The sequence below is a fragment of the Colius striatus genome, chromosome 11, assembly GCF_028858725.1.
Source record: "Colius striatus isolate bColStr4 chromosome 11, bColStr4.1.hap1, whole genome shotgun sequence".
Lineage (NCBI taxonomy): Eukaryota > Metazoa > Chordata > Aves > Coliiformes > Coliidae > Colius > Colius striatus.
In genome coordinates, this window is record NC_084769.1 from 16,806,770 (window position 1) to 16,827,971 (window position 21,202).

A 21,202-nucleotide genomic window follows, 5' to 3' on the forward strand; every position below is an offset into this window, starting at 1 on the left:
TTATGTGACACTAAAAGCACAGTGTCAGAGCAAGGGATTTGCGCCTAAATATCTATTCAGTGTGGTTATATGGCTGTCCTTGCTGTAGTTACAAGGACTTCCTTCTGTCTGCTGGCTTAATGCTAACAGTCGTTCTGTCAAGGATGGGATTTTTATGGTCCTTTTTTATAGATGCATACTGTTGGATGGAGTGGTAAAATGACTTCCTCAAGGTCTCTTAAGAAGGGGGAAGCAGGGTAAGAGGGCTTAAATCCACTTCTCTTGAATCCCAGTTTATGAACTTGACCCTGAGACTGTTTATGAGGCCTTCCTGGTGTCAAGATTGACTTCCCTCAGTCAGCTATATTGCAGCAACATAAACCTCCTTAAGCAGCTGATGGCCAGGGCCTCTTTAGCTGCTTTCAAGGACTTCACTGTGAAACAGCACACAAAAATTGGAGTGTGAGCAGGAACAAAAGACAGTACTGAAAGCAAAGCCCTTTGCCCTCACTGTCAGTAGCAGAATGGGCACTGGGACTTTCTTAGTCTACCAGAATCCATTTTTGTCTTAGTCTAATTCATCATCTTTCATTTGCATTTCCCCCTTTTTTTGGATAGCATTGGTTTTGATGAAGAAACATGCCAGAGCCTGTGACTTCCATGACAAGTCCATTCAAAGTCCTTCACATTGAGACAACTTACTCCATCTCAAATAGACCAAAGATGAGGACACCAGTAGCAAAAACTCAAATCATCTGTAGCCAAGAGGTTTTGTGCTGTTTTTTTTGTGTGGTAATGTGTTCTGTTTAGTTCTGTCCTGGGAAAGGAGAAAAGTCTGGGTGTCTCTGGTCAGAGTTGGTGACACCACAAGCATTACCATGTAGATTATGTGGACTGGTAGTGTCTTTTTCCTAGCTATAGTAGTCTAAAACCATAGGCAAGTCAAGCTTTGTGGGAAAGGGAAACCTGTTTTATTAGGTTTACGGACAAGCCTTTAGGGACAGGAGCTGAAGTCTGAAGCAGAGATAGCAAACTTCAAAGCTGCGCTTAGTTTCAGTGCAAAGACTTCAGTGAGGTAGGTTGATTGGGTTGGTTGCTGAAGAGAAAGATAATTCACACCTGCATATAAGAGGGGCGTTATCAAAAAAAAAAAAGAAATTAAGCAAATCAGCCTCTATGGGGAAGAGAGAATAGGCCATGTCAAACATGGGATTAACTGGGAGGAGGCAGGACAGGACTACAGGGGTAAATGAAGCCATCTCCCTGTTGAAACCAGGATTTCTGGTATCTAGCAGTTTTAGAAATGCTTGTTTCCAAGTTTGTCTTTTGAAGGTGTTTTATGGGTCCCTTTTGGCTGAGAGGTCAGAGGCTGACCAAATAAAGGAACTTATCCTTTCCTATGAAAGTAGGACAGCTGAGTAGTTGAGTTGTGGAACTGCTTTCTAGAGGATGCTATGAAAGCTCAACATTTCTGAGTGCTCAAGGGGAGACCAGGGAAGTCAATGGGGGTTAAAATCCCCTCAGTCTTTGATCTCCACCCCCTTTTGTCTACTGTAGAAGGAGAGGCTATGTGGATCTATGGTCTGAGCTGGTACAGTTGTTCCTGTGGTGGGCTGGTTGTTTTGAGAGACATCCTGGTGAAAGAACTGCTTGGAAGATATTCACAAAATACCTTAGAAGACTCTGGTTCATATAAGTACCTTGGGAAATAGCCATGAGAGGACAGATAGAGCTGCAGACTGAAATGAAGGGTGGCAGGGGTTGTGTAGATAGATATCTCTGTAATGTTATTAGAAAGATAAATATTACCAAAATAACATTGCTGTGAGAACTTTGGAATGTATCTTAATATCTAGGAATACACATTGGCAAACACATGGTATTAATAAGGTAAAACATAAATATTCCTGGATGTGATAGCCCAGACAGCAGCAAATGGAGGTGCTATTTTAGATTTTGTTTTGGTAACTAATGTTGATGTTACAGGAAGGCCTGGCTGTACAGAGGAATCTTGGACTTAGGGCTCATAAAACGGATTCCTTTTAAATTAAATGGAAGCCTAAACAAAAGCAGGTTTGCAACTAGGATACTTGTCTTTGAAAGGGCAAACTTTGAAAAATTAAAAAACCTGGTGGGTGAAGTCATCCAGACAGAGAGGCATGAGAACTTGAATGCAGAGGATGCAAAGACGCTCTCTCTCTCTCTAATTCAGAAGTACAGAAACTATCTGGAACAGGGATCCCAAGCAAAGGAGGAAAACGCAACAGGAAAGGGCTCTTTACTGAAGCTGATGAATAGCCACCTTAAAAAGGATAGTTGGGATTAAACACAGTCTGTAAGGAATGGAAAAAAAGACTAATCGGCCAAAAAAGCAATGTCTTGGAGGTCAGGAAGGGTAGGGATAAAATGAGAATTGCCAAAAGTCAAGCTGTGTTAGGCCTGGCAAAGGAAATTAAAACAAATAGCAACAGGTTTCTCAGCTATATAAATAAAAAAGATTTGAAGCCGCTGTGCAGTGAGGACCAACTGGAGATTAAAGATCGTCTAAGTATACCTTGAAAACTGAGGGAGAAAAACAAAAGATAGTTAAATTGATTGAAACTGATCAGAGAGCAGAAGCCAAGAACGCTGGCACCAATTTGTGAAGGGATGAAGACCAAAAGAAAAAAAATCGTTGTGTCCTGTATAAAGATGTTTAGGTCATGGTGGGAAATAGGAGACAGGGATCCAGTATTTCAGATTGCCAAAGGTTGGGAAGTGATTCAGACAAATACAGACCCATTAATCCAGCCTCAGATACTGGGAGATCTGGAAGACAGAGCAATTAAGGACTTGAAGGTAAATGCCAAGCAGATGAAGCAAAGTGAGATCATGCTGAGCCAATACTTTTGTCCAATACTCTGAACTTCTCTGAGAAATTGGTTATCTGCTCTGTTCCATCTTCTGTGGAGCAGTAGATACAAATGCATGTGAGAAAATATTCCTTAAAATAGAGATAAGAGGAGTCAGCTGGAGAAGTGATGAGTGAGAGAGATCTGTACAAGGATGGTGGGCTGCACACGACCCCAGGGATACGAAGTGAGGTTCACACTGTAGGTGTGAAAGTGTTGAATATTTGTGATTATGCTGAGTTACGTTCATTGTCACGGAGAGAGAAAGCTTAAGAAAACTCTTTGGGATAACTGAATAGAAGAGTGCTGGGATGGGCAGTGAAAGCCCAGGCTGGAGACTCTGAAGAGGGCTTTTTCTAGCAAAATCTGTCAGTGGACAGCTAAGGTCTGTATGTTCTAATTGATCTCGGGATGAGACTGGTCTGTCACTCGAATCCTGCTTCACAGAAACCACTCAGGCTTATTCTATATCCAGAGAGAAGCGTCCTGCTTGGGGAGGGGAGCATTAACCCCTCTGAAAGCAGCTGGCAAAGCCCTTGGCCATGGTCATGAGCTTGAAAACATCGATGTGGGCAGGTGCAGGGATGAGCTCCAGGGGAGCGGGAGTGTGTGCCATGGGGAGGGCTTGGCAGGGGAGGACTTGACTGCTCCCTTGAGATACAGGATGGAAACAAAGACGGGGAGGGGAAAGAGTGCTGTGAGCCGAGTGCTGGCATGAGGACAGCATACCATAACTCAGCCCTGATAATATCACATCTAGAAAACACAGCATCCTCCGTTGGCCAGAGCACTGTCCTTCTAGGACATCTTCTCCATCTCCTCTTTGAGGGCAAGACAGATGCTCTTCTGCCACCAAGGAGTGTGGTGCAATGTGGTGACTGACAAGTCCCATGTCCAGTGGCTCAGGAAGCCTTTGCACTAATCTCAGGGAGAGTTTCTTTTTTTTTTTACTTTTTTAATAATGTTAAAAAATTATTTGTTTCTGTTCACAGGCCCAGAAGGTTTTGTCAGTGCACAGGAAAATGTTAGTGCCAGCCTTGCCAGACTAACATTCCTTTGACTTGGCAAAAGGGAGGTTTTGTCTTGGGAGAGTGGTTGTTAAAGATGGTTATCCACCAAATTCAAAATAAAATTGTGCTGTCAGAATTTGGGGTCTAGTTCAATACACAGTTGGATCTAGGCCAAAGCAGTGTTCCTGTTTCACAATAAGTTGCTATACTGAATTTTCAAAGGGATTGGAGATGTTTGTTAGTACTGCTTTCTAGGTGCGGGACCTTAGTCTGCCTGTCTGTTTTCTTTATTTAAATAGACTTTATTTTTAATAAAGCAAGCAGCATGACATACTCTGACCTAAAGCAAATTTCCATGTATTTATTTTACTGAGATTTTATTGCTCAGCATTTCAGAGTAACAGAAGTGTCCTATGTGTTTATTTTCTTTAGGCTCTGGGGTTTGCCCTGCAGCCAAGACAAATTACGCCAGTTTAGGGGGAAACTGAAATGAGGAAATCTGTACTTTGTAACCTTAAACTTTCAATGAAAGGGGATTTGGGGAGTGGAAAAATGGCAAGTGCTCAGAAAGTGAATATTTGCAATGGGGAAATGGGGGAAGACTTTAGCACAAAGCCATTGTGCCATGCCAATAGCTACATAATGTGGTAAAGTTAAGAAGCCTTCGATAAGAGAATCAGTCACTCAAGAGGAGGTATCAGGTACACTGTTTGAAGACAACAACTCTGACAGAAACAGGGAGAAGGATAGCTGGCATCCCTGATACTTTAATTGCAAATGAAACAAAAGCTGGCAGGAAAGAAATTGAGAAGTGTCACATGCTTTGAAGGCTCCTCCCTGGCTTACAGTGGTTCTTTGTAGATTGCTGTAGAGTGATTTATTCCTGTGACTCAATGAGGGTTGGATTTTAGGCCTTTGCTTTTCCTCATCTCTGAGCTCCCCCAGCACGGCCATGCTGCCTTTGGGGCAAAAGAGCAAGGTGCATTTCAGACTATTTATGGCTCATTCTACAGTTTCATTTTGGGAACATCCCAGGGAGGCTGATGGCTCTTTTGGTGCCAAATATTCATCAGCCTCCTGCCATTTTCCAGTTAATTTTTCTGGATGACTTTTCTGATGATTTCTTACATTTTCCACCACCTGATGCTCTATTAAGAGTTTGTTCCTTTGTCGGTCTCTGGGGCTGTTTCATTGTGTCGATGCTGCCTCTTTTCCTGTCTGATTTAAGGATTTATACTAACCTCATCAATCATGGCAACTGATCAAGACTGCTTTTGTAAGGAACCATCATCTGGAGACCTCTGTCCCATACTCACCAGCTCCACAGTAGCACTGGCCTCTTCTTTGTTCCAAGTACATGGTGTAGGGGTCAAGTCTATGTGGTGTCAGGTCTTCTCCTAAGTGCATCCATCTCTGGTGCTTTCAGGTTTATTTTTTCCCAACTTTAAGGCCAGAGTGATGGTGTTGCATCCTCAAGCCTGACTCCTGGACTATTTCAGACCACAGGTTTTTGCTGTGTGAATTGCTGCTTTGACTAGAGCACTACAGAAAATGGGGTCTTGATTTTAAAATCACTCACAACAGGAGATGCTATCACAACTCTTTTTTCAAACTGTGCCAGTGGCTAAGTATTTGGATTGTGTTTGCCTCATCCAGTAAATAGTCTTCCTCTGAGTAGCGACTGAATATTTGCAAGAGTTGGTAATTCCTTTTCAGTCTTCATATACCTCACTGTTGGTGAGTGCAAATTTTCCCTGGTTGCTTTTTCACTTCTAATATCTTACTTGACCAATTTGTCACGTTGTCTTCTATGACACTCTTACGGTTGTATTTTAAGAAGCTCATGGGGAATTTTTCTCTACGGGTTATATTTGCTTCTGCTTTTCATTATTGATTAGCAGTTTCCATTCTCCTCTTCTCTTACACTCCCTGAATAATAAATATATATGCTGCCTCATCAATTTACATAGTATTCTGCAGACCTCAAAATAAGCAGAGCTGTGCCCCATTGATCTCTAGTCTCTCCATGCATCTCCCACGCTGCTGTGTGGGCACTGGGAGCAGAGATAAGACTTTGCTGTGGGCAACCCAAATACTGGAGGTGCTGGGTGCACTTTGCTCCTTTGGAGCTTTTTGGGAATGGCAAACCTTCCCACTTCTTTAAAGAGAAGGGAGGACATAGCTGCTGGTGGTATTTCATGCAGAGAGTGTGGCAGTACTCTGCTAATTTGCTTGATGTGTCCAGCAGAGGTGTCCCATGTGGTGTATTACGATGTCCAGTCTGTGTAAACCATTAAAATTGCTGTTAAAAAATATCAATCTCTCTTTCTCTCCATGAGTTTGGCTGTTGCATGATGAGATTTGTTGACAAACTTTGCAGGGTTCACCCAGCCTGTTGCATGGGACCCTCCTCTGCTGGGATGGAGAAATCCAGCCTGCTTCCAGTGAAACTGGACCTGCCAATTCTGCTATCTCAGATGCTGTGAAAAATCCTGTCTCAAATGCTCTCTCCCTGCATTACTGCTTCTGTGAAATTTTGAATGTCACCAGTAACTCTTCACTGCTGACTACAAACCCTTCCCTCCAGGTCTACCTGTTCACTGCTCTTCCAGGCACATTTCCTAAGTGATGTAGGAGGCAATCATGATAAAATGAGTCTTTGAATCAGCTGTTTCAGCTTTAGGGTTGTCTCTGGTCTGGAAGAACTTGCTGATGAACAGATCTGTGGCTGTGAAGGGACTAGCCTTGTGAAGCCAGTAGAAATGAAATCAGCCCAAGGATTTTCTTACCCTGCTATTCAATAGGAAGAGTCAAGTGCAAACATGATGATTGCAAGCACATGTGCCTGTTGCTGTCCATCTTGAGGCCTGTCCAATGAAAACTGGGTTTATCTGTTTGCCAAGAACAACACACTTTTCCCTTTAACCCCCAGCAAGCCTTCCAGCTTTAGCCCAGCCGACATCATCGTGGTTTATTTAGCAAGGCAAAGCATGGTGAGGCTGAGGGAGTGGTGTGAGAGGGGCCTTTGTGAAAGGCAGGGATGGGGCAAAGGGGAGGAAAAGTAGGAAAAAACAAGTGTTTTGGTGCAGTTTGAGAGTGGGACTTGTAATGTTCAGCGGTAAATAGCTAGTTAATCATTGCCAGATAGTCTGTTGAATGTCCTCTTAATTACTTCAGCCTGTGACAGACACTGATATCCTTGAAACCTGAAAAAATCCTGTTAGAAGGTGCTTTTATTGGGGCTCAGCCAACATGCTTTGCAGGCTTTTGAGGAAGAGCAGCGCATGACAAGAGTGCTGAAGGGCTGAGGCTGCCGAAGCAGTGAGGAGAGTGGCAGTGGAGGGGTCTCTCCCTGTGTTGGGGCACCTGGTGCAGTTTGTCAGGAGCTTGCTATGAATCCCCTGCTCTGAGGAGGCATCCTGGCTCTCCAATTAGGCAGGCATCATTAAGAACTTCTGCTGCTGCTGTTTTCCATGTGCTTTGGCTTTGTTCCTGTGCCCTTGGCTTGTGCCAAGGCCTTCTGTATTTGCGAAGAGGGCGGGCATTTCTATTTCTCTTTCAAGAAGAGGTGTTCTGGCTCCCAGCCCCTCACGAGGGCTGCAGTTGATTTCGGAGGTGTGATGGAGGTGTCCGTGGCACACAGCAGGTGCATATTGCTTTTCTGAAGGTCACCCCTTGATTAAGGGGTCTTAACCTGTCTCAACAGAGTATGAATACCTGCACTCTGGTGTTTAGATCTTTCTGAGCTGAGATGGAGAGCTAAGAAGTTGTGAACAGGGGGAGGGATAAGAAGATTGCTGGTTTTCAGTTTCATGTGGCATCCCATGAAAAGATCAGGCAGCACATCTGGAGGAGCGAGACACAGAAACTATGAAAGTCATCGCTATAGAAGGTTGGAAATGTCCTTGATATAAATGGCTTCTAAAAGGAAGTTCAGAAATTCATAGAGGAATGGCTGGTTATGAAATATGAAGATCCGTGTGCAGCCTCTGGATTGGAAAGTCCCTATACTGCTGGTTTCCAGAAGCAGAGGAAAAGACCAGTCCTTATGATTTTCCTGACATCTGCTCCTGACCACAGCTGTAGCTGCTGGTGAATCGCTGGAAGAGCACACTGGTGCCTTGGCAGCGAGACATGGAGTCACGTGCTGGGGCCTCAAGCTGTATGCAGCTGGAAGGGTCAGCTCTGCTCCTCCCTCAGCCTCTGTGTGGATGAGCCTCTGTGTCATGATCAGCTTGTGGGGTGGACTCGTGACTGGTTTGGCATCTGCACAAGGATCTGCCACGGTCCTCTCCCTCTGTCATTGGCAGACATTGCTGCAGATGCCTTCCGCTCTCACCTTCCCATGGCTCTGTTGAAGGGGGATAATGTGGGTTGCATGTAAGCCATATTCAGCTCATGGGGCACAGGGGCCCTGAGTGGAGGACATACAGTCCAGCTGCAGGTTTTGGGTTCTATTGTACTGCAGTAGCTAACTTATCTGCCTTTCCCAACTTTGAAAGACGGCATGTCCTTGTGAGGATGACTTGGATTGGTCTTCCCATGGGGAGAGCACAGCTGAGTTCAGTTGGAAAGCCTAAAGAGGGATTTTTCTTTTTTTTTAACTAGAAAAGATGTCTCTACTTTGTGCATACGAGCCTTGCTGGAGGAAGGGAAGAGAACAGGAAAGGGTTTAGAAATTGTAATTTGCTTGCCGCCTTCCTCCTGAGGAATCAGAAGAGCCCATCTTCTTAAAGATGGGACTGTGTTCCTTTCCAGTGAAACAAGAGTGCCTTGAGTAACTCTTAAACCCGTAGCAACACACACTAACAGTTTGGGATAGGAAGTGCAGAGCTTAATTACATTTTGACCCTCCTTCACTTCACTATTCAGATGTTTCTTCTCCTGGGCTTGAAGTCTTGTTGGACTGGGGCAGGCAGGGCTGGGGGAGCTTATTCGGCTCCTGTTAGTATGCCTTGCTTTTTGCTCGCTTCAAGGGTGGCTTTTGTGTTTAGACATCTGAGAAAAGATACCAGACAGGAGGGATAAAAGATGGTTGGACTCAGCACTGCAGCATGAAATCAAACTGGAACGTGGCACTGGGAAAGCTGACAGAGCTTTGAATGTCTTACTCTCATAGGAAGGGGGACAGGCAGGACATAGATGCCTGCTTCCATCGGAAGAGTTGAAAGCCAGAGCTTACAAAGTGTGATGCTGACTGAATAGGACTCCCTTGTGGGTGGGGGGGCAGGAGAACAAGTAGCTGACAGTTAAGGCAGCAGATTTGGGGAAGATGGCTGTTTGGGGATGAGGAGTGTACCTGATGGGCATGTAAAACAAGTGTTGTAATGGAGGAGCTTGCTTCTGAGTGTCTGAAAGTTTGTGGGCATTTCTGCATCACAGCTGTGATGTGTGGTGGTGTGACAAAGAATCACTTTCCATCTAGCCACTTACCCTAAAGCTGCTGTGGTTCTGGTTTCAGCAGATCATCCTGCTTTTAGCAAGTATAAAGCTCCTGGGCTGGATGTGTGGGATGCATCCTGTGTTCACACCAGCTAGTGTAATGCACCTGCTGTGCATTTGGTGCTTAGTGTAAGTTAGGCTGCCCACTGAGTGATCCCAGCCTCAGTCTACAGTGAGAGAAATATTATCTGGGGCATTGTTTTAAAGCCAGGCTTTGGTGATACTGCTGGTACCTGCTTGTGCTAGATCATGGCCTGAAAGCTGTGGAAAGATGCTGGGCGTTGGTCCCCAGGAGGGTGCTGCAGCCCAGAAATGGTGCACCAACTTCAGGGGCTGGTCCTGTTATTCTCCCAGTGGCTGGGAAACACTTGGATGTCTTAGCAGCAAAAGAGACAACTTTATAGCCACTATTCCTCTTTATTCCCATCTGCTGCATGCCTGACTCCTGCTTTCACAGGGAAACACAAGCACCATCCAGTGTAAAGACTGGCAAAGGGGCTTGCAGGTAACCTCTCTCTGGGAGCATGAGACCTTTGTATTTTCTGGAAGAGCTTTCAAACACCTGATGCATTGGTGTGGAGGTTTAACCAGCACGACTGGATGCAGGCTTCCAGAGGTGTGCTTTTCTGTTGTTCAGACCACCTGGAAGGACGTGCCAGAGGAAGCTCACAGCATTGCTTGGTTGTGAGCAGTAGCTGGCATTAGCACAGTCTGTGCTGGGTGGATGGAGTGGGACATGGGGGCTGTGTTTTGATTCTGCTTTTCCTGTTTGTTGTAACTTGGCAGAGGCAAAGTTTCAGAGTCTGCAGGGGCAGCAAGATCCTTTTTCTTCTTCCCCCCCCCCCCCCCCCCCCCCCGGCATGTACTGTGATACCTTCCGCCAATAACTTCTTTTCCAGAGGGAACAAAAGGAGAGTGGGAGGGGAGGACTGGTGTGTTGAGGCTCTGAAGTTTTGGAGCACATAAACCAGAATATTTAGGGTGGAGCTCATTACCTAGAGGGGAGACTTTCTCAAAGGCAGCCCCAAGTGTATGAGCAACTGTCACAGGGGCTTTTGTTCCTGCTTCAGGTGGGATTTCAGTACAAAAAGTTTTTAAGAGGAAGAAAGAAAAAACCCAAACCCCAAAGGCACAAACCCTTTTCCCCAAGGCCTGCTCAGAAAATGGAGATAAAGCAGCAATAAAGTCAAGTGCTCAATTAAACCAGATGTACGTGCTTTAAAGCACTAACAGATGTGGCAACAGTGTCTCTAATGCAGTGGAGTTTTATGGACAGACTGTGATGGAGGTGGGTGCCTGTGCTTGTTGCTTCCCCACAGGGAATGGTGCAGCAGAGCTGCCATTCTAGGGGCTGAAGAATGACCTCAGAGGGGTATGTAGGTGCTCAGGTCTTGTGTTTCCCACTGTGTCCTTGGCTCCTGCCCATTTTGCTTCAGGGATGGCTGCAGTTATGGTGCTTTTCATTTGCAGTGGTCTGAGAGCAGTGAACTTGGGTCAGTTATAGCACTCCAGGTAATTTACCTAATGACAGCTTCCCACCTTAGTGCTCCTAGGAAGTTGTGGTGGCCCCCTTGATGAGCTCCTTCCCCAGACCCTATGCCTGGGAAGTTACATGCCCTTTCATGACTGCCACACTTTATTTTGCCAATTTAGGGTTTTGAAAATGCAGCAGAAAACTGTGACTTGCTTTTGGCTGTAAGAAGATGGATGAAGGCCAGTGTGCCACAAGCCAGCTGAAGCTGTCCAGTGTTTTAGGGTGAACTCCATAGGAACGCCAGTCCTTCCTGAAGACGGGATTCCCAGGCATTTTCTTGCAAAAGCTCAGTGTTTTAACTATTTGGCTTGTTAACACAGTGGTTTGCACTAACTTGGGGACTGCCCCATCACTGCATATCAGTGGTTCCCCTCTTTAAAGTGCTCTTTGCCAAAAGCCTGGGTATCTTCTAAGCCTTTAGGTGGTAGCCAGATGGTCTCACCAGGATAAGGGTGCAGCCGTGTAGATCAGATGCACAGCAAACACACCAGGGCACTTGGTTGCCAAGTGTGCTGGCTGCATATGCATGAAACACGCTGCTTTCTGGAGTTGTTTAATTGGAAAGCAGACTGTTGCACATCCGAGCTTCCCTTTCAGTGGTTCAGCTGGCTTATCACATCTGTCTCCATCACTCTGTTTTGTGGTGGTCTGTTTTTTAAGCTTTCCAATGCCTCCCTCCTCCTTGGGAATGCAGCTGACTGATGTTCCCCTTTCTTTTCTTCCTTCCTCTACCACAGTTTTATGAGTATCTCTTCCTGCCTTTTGCTCAGTGGGAGCCTGCATACTCCTGAGGTTGGAGCTTGGGCAACTTCATGGGTGGCCCAAAATACAGAGTCATTTGCAAACAGTGAGATCTAGGCTCTCTTCCTATAAAGGCAAGAGACCAAAGCAATGACAGTGGAGTGAAGCAGCAGGCTGCCTTGCAGTGCTTCCCTTCCACCTGTGGGAGAGGAAACATCCCTTTCTAAAGGTCAAGTGACATTGACCTGGCCATGCTTGTAGGCTGTGGAGGTTGGAGGTCACTGAAGGACCCTGAAGGTAACTTGCAGTACTTGAGTGTGCGTAGCCGTTGTATGCCACAAATAGTTATTACAGATCAGCTGATCTGCAGTAAATTGCTGCCTGTCCGTGAGCCTGAGCTCTTTGTGGTCCTATTGCATGTCTGTGCATGTCATTCAGCAGTGGGACAAATCCTCAAGTCTTAGTTTTGATAAAACTCCTGTTTATTTCCACAGCAGTATGGTATCAATACAGATTTCATGCCTAGAATGTGGCAGTTGCCTTATTTCAGGAAGTGCACATAGTAAGATGAAGAGTAAATGTGCATAATGAATACAGAAGCAAGACCAGGATCACAGACTGGTAGGGTTGGAAGGAACCTTTAGAGATCATCTAGTCCAGCCCTTCTGCTAAAGCAGGTCCACCTAGATTAGGTAACACAGGAATGCATCCAGGTGAGTTTTGAAAACCTCCAGAGAAGGTTCAATCCTTTCTCATGGCTTACTATAACATGATGGTTCAAATCCAGCTCTGACCGTACCTGTGAGAAGGATAAAACAAGGATTAAAGAAATCCAGCAAAGTGGCTGCAAAACCGAGTGAAATATTGCCCCAAGAACAGATGAGCAAAGTGTTTTTACATAACCTGACACAACTGCAATGCTGTTTAACATCAGAGGAGAAAAATCCCAAATTTTGAACAGCTCAACTGTGGGATATGGCAACTCAGTAATAGCCCCACGAGGAGGGAAGGATAATGTCTAAGTGCTGGAGGCAGCTGGGAGACTCAGAACTAAATTACAGCAAACACTGCCTCTCTCCATCTACAGTTCAGTGCTCTGGCTTTATTTGGAGGCACTTGTGCTTCGTCCCTGGGAAAAGTAGGTTCCTGGGGAAACAGCAGATACAAGTGCTGGTGCTTGGCTAGGAGAGGTCCATGGGGACAGTAGATTCAGCAGACCTTGAGGTGACACTGGTGGCAATGGCTGTTGGGCTCTGGCAGGGTTTCTGAGAAGGTAGGAAGGACTTGCCATAATAATAGTGCATTTTGGAAAAGGCAGACTTTGAGGAAATGTGCAGTGAGATTTGGGTGGGTGGTGAGGAGAGAATTGGACTGAGCCACTGTCTGGAAAATTGACTGTGGAAAAGTGAGGTGTTCTTTAAAAAGCTAGTAATACAAATGGCTGGGGTTCATACCATTTGCATGCAATAGTCATAATAAGCAGAGGAGCCAATGTGGCTGAGAAGGATGTGGAGCAATGCTGGAGATAGGCGAGAGTTGACTCTCACAGGCAGGACAGGACATGGGACTGCTCTGACCTCTTGGAGATTTTAAGTCCTTTTTGCTTGACTTGTACCACTTTTCCTCCTGAATTTGAAACTTTTCCACCTCTTTGCAGGGCAGAAGGTCAGACTTTTGGCTGCTCTGCAAACAGCATTCCCAGAAGGCACGCGAAAATACCTTGTCATAGGTTCCTCTGGTCATGCCCTGTCCAGAGCTACTTCCTCACCAGCCATTGATCTTGATGGGGGTTGTGAACAGGCACCAAAGTTGGCCTTCCAAAGCCAGAGGACACCTTTCTGGTGAGCTAAGCCATATTTGAGGAGCCAGAACGGGCAGAGAGTATTGCCAGAAGCAGCCTTATGGATATGTGCCCTGGCTTTTCATATGATAAAGACCACAAAATTCTGCTTAGCTAATTCTCTTTAGAGCAAGATATCTTGTATTTGGCTAAAGCACCCTACACAAATGAGACGTCATGTGGATTTGAAGACCTCAATGGACAGATGTGAGCGTTTCCTCCAGTATCACATCTTTCCTTGGTGGAGGTTCAAATTGATTTTTTCAGTCTGTCTCCAGCTAACTTAGGGGCGTGTTTGTCACTGCCTGCAACTAGGAAGGTAATCATCTTAAAACAGGAGAAGAGCCTGAACAGGTCCTTTGTGTTATACTTTTTAAAAAAATGTGGGAGAGTGGCAGAAACATTTAGTATGAGTTTGGAGAAAAGTTACTTGCTTGTGCATCCATCAGATCATCCTTCAGATCAGCCCTTTCTGGCTGGCTGCAGTGTCATTAGCTGGGAATCAGCCTTGTTTGAGATTCACAGCTCCTGTAACTTTGCCAGCATCAGGTACAGCTCTCCTGCTGGAAGGAGAGGTACAGCATCCCAATGCCAAACAGGGATCATCTAGATCAACATGGAGGCCGTCGTAAGGAAACTCCTTCTGTGCTTGCATAGTTGGGACCATGGGATGCAAAAGCCCCGATGGACTTGGACTCGGGATCAGAGATGAGCCAGGGAAATAAAGGTAATTCAAACACAGTAACAAAACACGTAGGAAATGAATGAGGTGGTTTTGTGGTCTGATTTCATTCTGGAAATTCATAGGAATTGAGAATTTAGGAGCCCAGCTTATACTTGAAGTTGGTGCAGGCTTTTTGGGGTGGCTAGGGCACTGAAGACCATGTGGATGCACGTGAGTAATGGGAAGGAGAGTGAAGACTTGGACTGGTAAGGTTAATGGCTCATTTAATTCAGGCAGAAGCCCCCAATGACTAAGTAGCAGCTACTCTGGGGAATTTTACAGATGGGGTCAAGGTTAAATTACGAAGCTGCAGTGCAATTAATTTAAGCTTGGAAGTGTTTTCAAGTTAATTCATTTAGTTCTGCTGGGAAGGTGGCAGCTTTGCAGAGGGCTAATCAGAGAAACATGTTGAAAGGGCTGAGATACGGTTCGCTAACAAGGGGGAATGCTTTTATGGCAGCAGGGAGCTTGGAGAGCCTAACTCAGCAAAACCTTTCAAACATGTTAAGGTCTTTCCCCTGAGCAAACTGCCCACACACATGTTGAAGTTAAGCACACGTGCAAAACCACTGTCATCGGTCACCAGATGAGACCCTCTGGATCCTGAGCTTTTAGGTGAGTCCAGAGAGCCTCTGCTGTGAGGTGTGTATGGGATCCTCAGCAGCCCCATGCTTGGGGTAAGAAGTGGATGAAAGAAAACCAGGGTTGCAAGTGGGAGCTGGGTAAATGAGGGCAGTTGAAGTGCTCCCCTGCATTTTTTTTTGAGGGACCTGCACAGCGTTTTCCCTTATTGTTCTTGATATGCAGCGAACAGCTGGCATGAGAGGGAGCAGGGTGTTGCAAACAGCACTTGCAGGCTCACTGTTGGCAGAAGAAGGGCTGGAGCAGACCTTCCACAGCAGTGGTTTGTGCTCTGCTGAGTCTACACAGAGTGGGCTGGTGATGTGCTACATGGCCCATCAGTCAAGTCATTTGGAAAGAAAGCTAACAAAACAAACCTTGCTATTTTATCTCTGCAGCCTGGCTGCACATTGCCATGAAATGGTGGATACTTACTATTTTTGAGAATTGTGTTCCTGTTTGAGATGTAGTTGGCATTTTCTGACGTGTTTGTAGATATATTGGGAGGTGGAGGAGGACTAATAGGGAGACAGACAGTCATGCAAACACATGCACATGCAGAAACACATAGAGGCAAGCTGTGTTATTGCACAATTCCTGTATCCTTGGGAAACCAGTCTACAAACATGATTCAAAACAACAAAAAACCCAACCAAAAAATGTTTGAAGTAAAACCTAGGGGAAGGGACATCTTGATCTCTCATCTGACATCAGCTCCATTTCAGTACCACTTCTGTGTTTGTTCCAGGGTGCCAGAGCAGTTTGTGTGCGATGGAGCACAGGTGCACTACAGGGCACTGTGCTGTGGGTTAGAGGTTTTTCTGTGGCTCTAGATTTAGGTGGTTGGAAGAGGGGAAAGTTGGTCTCTTCAGACACTAGGAATAGGCAGAGAAAAGAGAGCAAAGCAGGTTGCTGGAAGCTGCTCTGCCTGGAGTCAATGTCCCCAGCACTTTAGAGAGCATAAAGCATTTCCTGCAGGATGCCTGAGCCAAAGGGAGGCCCTGGGTGCCCCTTGGATCACCCCTCGGTGCCAGCTGCTCAGGGCAGGGAGAGGAGCTTGCTAAGCAACCTCTGTCTAGAACATGCTGTTCTCTCTCCCCAGTCCTGCCCTCCCTACTTGTAGAGATAGGCTGAAAAGACCTCATGGCCAAAGTAAAGTGTTTGCAGAGCCCCAGGGCTCTCAGCTCCAGGGGACCTCAGAGTGCTTTTCGGACAGCTTAGCGAAGAGGTAGCACAAGCTCTTGGAGACTGATAGAGGAATTTTCTGGCTGTGGTGTACCTTTGCCTTGCTGTTATTGAGCAAGCTGCTGGGATGAAATAACTCCGTGCCTTGGCAGATGGAGAGATGCTCTGAGCTGATGTCCATATCTGTTTCATGGCAGCCTACTGTTCTGAGAGATTTGGGAGACCACCCTTCTTGGTCTCCCTCCCCAAAGCACTGGGTAGCACAGACACTCCCCCCAAGGCTGCTCTGGAATGCTCACTGCTTGTCCTTTGCAACCAAATCAAATGCTCAGATCTCTGCAGAACCGAGTAACAGCCTTAGCAGAATGGACTATTGCCTGGATAGAGGGGAGCAGGAGGAGATATAGGGGGGTTCCTGTAGTTGAATCTGGAAATGGATAATGCATGATTCCTCTGCAGTTAGGCCTGTCAATGGCTGTTAAACCCAGTCTAGATGCATCCTTTGGTTCCTGAGATGGTTGCCAGGAGGACAACTGGGAAAGGATTGCTCTATATCTGTGTCTGTTTTTTCTGCTTCTCCCTAAACATCCACAGTTGACTTTTGAGAGATATGGTCCTGGGACAGAGGGGCTGCTTCTCTGCTCTACATCCCTTCTGCAAACCTTCTCCCGTCACCCACTCTCTGACACAGCCTGCTGCTCGTGGTCACTCTGTGGCACGTCACAGTTGTTTGTGTTTTTTATGGGTGTGAAGTGAAGAGTGAAACTTGAGTGGCTGCTTTGGTTTCATCTGCCTCTTGAGAGCTGCATCCAGCCCAGCTTGATTATGCCTGGAGCCAGACCATGTACTGATGCCCCTGTGTTTCCCCTCTGACGCCAGCTGAGTGCTGACAGGTGCTGTGCCATGGCGCAGTGCTTTACCGTTTGGCAGCGGTAATCTGCAAACCCTTTTTGGGGCAAGATGGGCCCAAGAGGGCCTGGGGGTAAAATTTGTTCTTGGCAGCTCCTGCCAGTAAAATCCCTGCTGGCAAACGTTTTCTGAGGTATCCAAGCTCCAGGTCAACAACACCCACACTGGAGCTATTGCACAGGAACCTTTGCCCAGGGCGCTCGTTTTGCATGCTAATGAGGCAAAGGTCATGGGGGCTGTGGTCAGGGTTTGTCTGCTGTTTGCTCACCTTCCTGTGAGTATTTCTCTGGCCATGGCTGTTGTGCTTGGTAAAAGTAAGGTTTAAAGGCTCCGTCTGCTCTCAGGCTGTGAAGGACAAGTGCTGGACTTCTGGCAGCCTGTGACAGGCAGCTTTGCTTAAAATATAAAGTACCAAACAAAATGCAGAACAGACATTTAAATGACAGCAAAATGGTAGAACTTGTGGCCACAAGAGGCTAAAATTGTGGGAGGGGAACTAAAAAAGCTGGTTAGATGAGAAACATAGCACTGTTCAGGGTGAAAAATAACTCTCTGGATGGTGCATTGGCACAGGATGGAGCGCTGTGGCTGCTGGGCCTGGTGTGGAGGCAGGGCAGGAGCACGAGCCTCATGGTTCTCTCAGCCATTCCCTGTGGCGTTTTGGGCAAGGCTCTCAGATTTTTCTGTACTTTTTGGTTTTTAACTGTGTGCAACCTGGGATGAACACCTCTCTCTGCAGGGTAATTAATGAACTGTAAGGTGCTTTGATGTCTTCAGAGGGAAAGTGCTATCCAGCAGAGGCTGCAATTGCTGCAGGAGGGAGATGGAAGCCCCATCCAGCCTGGGATGAAGCTGGGACCTGGGTCTAGCGGGGGTCCAGGCAGGTTGTTGAAGGCCACTTGGGTGAAACCTTCTGTGGGCCTGGGACCTTAATCAGCACTTAAACACTATGCAAACACCCTGGGCAGATAAACAAATGCCTGTGAAACCTTGCCGATGAGCTGTCCTCAAAGAAAACAAGTGCAGAGGGAGAGGAGCACTGGCGAAGGTGGCTGCAGTCCTTGGCATGGTGCATGTTCCCCGTGATCCAGCCTGGCCCGCTCGTGCTGAGTGCGTGCTACTGGCTCAGTCCTGTCCCACAGCCCAGATAATGCTTTGGGGCTGTTCAAAGGGATAATGTATTTTTAACTTTGGGCAGCTGCCTCTTTTTGTGTGGTGCTTTTTTTCTTCTTGTTGCTCTGCAAGTGGCAGGTTGTTTTTAAGCCCCTCTGTTGCTCAGCTGAGATGCCTAGAGGTCTCAAACCAGATTGCTGAAAATTTTAGTGCTGGAAATTAGTAGCCACCTTTGAAACTGTTGGCAAGACTGTGCAGCTCCCCACAGATGTTAGCTGATGGCCATTTTGAACACACTTTCACCTCAGCCAAGTCCTCGCCCTATTGAAGCCAATGGGAATTTTCCTTGAAAAAGGCAATAAAGAAATAATTTTCTTGGCATGGAGAGAGGTGTTTCATGGGCTCCACATCAGCGTTCAGGAGAACTTCAGCTATCTGGTTTGATTCTTGCCACAGTTGTCCCACCCTGCACAAAGTGCTCTACCTTTTGATCCAAAATAGCAGAGGAGATGTTTTCCACATGCCATAGGAAAATGGAAGAACTATAAAACTTAATTGTTTTGGAGTTTGGCATTGCTCTGTTCACAGATATATTTAGTGTGAACTGAAGTTGGTCAGCAGAAGGGCGTTTGCTGGGATGACAAATGGATTAGGGCTGTGTAGCTGAGGCAATTGCATACCTGCCCATCCCATGCCGGTAGGGTTGATGATGGGTGATGATTAATTAGTTCATGGATAGTCATAAGCAAGCATGCACAACTTGCTGCTTTTGAGCAGTGTCAAAAAGCATTATTTGGCTGTAAATGCATTGTTTAGCTCATGGCATGCTCTATCTTCTCCCAACCTCAAGTCTCGATGCCTCTACTCTTGTCGTGGCCACCTGGCCTGTCTGCTCTCTGAAATGTGGTCCATCACACCTGATGCATGCAGCTCATCTGGGAAGGAAATGCTAGTACTCTGCACACTGGGTCAGGAGAGCTTGTCCTAAGAGAAGCACCGAGTCTGGAGGAAGGAAAAGCTGTGAGGGGGCTCCAGGTCAGCTCAGCAGAAGTGTGATGGTACGGCTCGCAGTGTCTGGCTCTGCCTGAGAGAGGAGAGCTTGCAGTTGATAGCAGCTATAGACCTTCCTGGCCTCTGCTCCAGGCTTTCTCCTGCGATGGTGCTCGGGGAGCCAAGAGCAATGTCTCCTGTCCCGAGGTGTGTTCATGCACATAGGCTTGCACACTCTGGTCCCATCGTCCGTTTTCTTTGGGCTTCTTTTTGTTAGCATTGGAAAGTGAGAAAAATGAGCAAAAATATTATCAGAAGCAGGTTTTGTGAATGAATCAGCCGACAAGAGGCTTACCAGCTCTCCATTTACTAGAGCCGTGCTTATTTGGGCAGATGTCTATATATTTTAGTTGGAGGTAGGAAGGAGTGAGAATCGATGGGGGAAGGCGCTGCTTCCAGTTTGCTGCTTTTCTGTCAGTTTGTGGCGTTGGTTTTCTGAATGAAGCAGGCGACTGCAGCATGTCAGAGATACTGCCCTGCTGCTGTGCTTGTTCTTCTGCTCTTGGGACACCAAGGAGAGGAGCACACAAGGCTGTTGGAAGGCTGAAACCTTCCTAAGCAAAGCAGCTCACTGAGGAGCAGAGCCTGGACAGCGTTGCCCATCACTTGCATGGTGCTCTTTTGTTTGATCCTTATGGCCTTCTCTCTTCTCACTGTGTGTTTCTAATTAACGGGGAGACTGGTGTATAAACAGAAGGTTCCTGCTCAAAATACTCCTTGTCCAGCTCCTAGGATGACAGCCAGATAGCAATTGCCAGGCAGCAGCCCAGATTTCAGGCTTGTCCATCCGACTGTCAAACCTGGTCCCAGTTCTCATCTGGAACTAGTATTAAGGAAAGTCATGGACTTTGCCAGATTGGTTTTTCTCGTGTTCGCTTTTCAGTTTCTTATCTAAGCAGCTAAAAACCTGGAGAACAAATGCATTCAGTATTTCTAGGAAGTGGGACAATCCCAGTATTGGGAGATCTGAGGCCAAAATGGAGAGGAAGTTCAAAAGGATTTTTGACAGATCCATTGAGGGATGGGTCTGTCAATGGCTTTTAAATTCTCTGAGGCAGATGCAGTCTCCAGCCATGAAAGTGCTTTTACTGCTGGTCTGTAGCACAGACTAGGAATGGTCCTTCTGACGTGTGTGCCCAAGCATGGATGGCATGTGGGACTGTGTTGATTCTTTCATCCAGCCCAGTTGGGCCGTTCTCTTGCCATCAGTCTGGAGGCAGCCACACATTTGCTGAGTAAGTTCAGACAAAACCCTTTCAGTTTCCCGTGTGCGACCTTGGGCTTGTCACACCTGAAAAGAGCTTGGAAAGCTGATGCAGAAATAAAACGCTTGCTGTTATAACTTTCTGGCCTCTGTCACGACAGCAGAGCTATTGACAAAACATCACTATGGAGCTTCTGAAAAAAAGGAAATATGAAAATCTGTAAATGCTCTGAGTGCTTGGTCTTCCAAGAAGTGGGAGAGATCCCTAAGCTAAGCATTGTTACAGGAGCTAAAGCATTGATTGCCCTCAATTGTGTAGTTTGATGTGATTTCTTTACTTCTATAGAAGTGCCTGAGTTCTAGAATTCTGGAAAGCCAAGACAGGAGGTGCTGGAGAGAATGCTGATGTTGGAAGGGGTTGGGTGCTACAGTTCCTTCTTAGCTTATGCTGAAAGAGACATCGTGTTTGTCACCACTGTAGGACCACAATGTCCTGGTCTGTCACTGTGGAACTGCTGAAGAGCTCCTATATACAGAGACCTAAGTAGCCTGTGTTGTTATGGTGAGAGGTGATGTACGTGCATGGGTTGAATCATAAATTGAACTGGAAAGGACCTCTGGAGGTCTTGGTCCAAGGAGCCAACTTCAATGTTAGATCCAGATACAGTTAGTTGTGCTTGCTCAGATAGCTTAGACCAGGCACCAAGGAGAGGTCAGCTGTGACCTTCTGGGCTTCTGGAGCAAGCAGGAGAAGTTGAGATCTATCCCCACTGCCACCCCAAAATCCAAACAGACTGGTTTCTGAAGCATTGTGACCATCATGTCTTCCTTTGGCAAAGATTGCTCTTAGAAATGGTACCCAGCAAACTTGGAAAATTGACAAAGCAGAGAGTGGAGGGGGGTGGAAAAAGTCTGGTGTTTGTCCCCAGACATCTGCTGGCTGACTCAGAATGGCTGAA

General features: G+C 46.4%; 1 protein-coding gene across 1 annotated transcript in view; it reads left to right on the forward strand.

The window, feature by feature from the left end:
• Window positions 1–21,202, forward strand: part of IGFBP2 (insulin like growth factor binding protein 2) — a 63,035-nt gene that overhangs the window by 34,554 nt on the left and 7,279 nt on the right. The window lies entirely within an intron of this gene.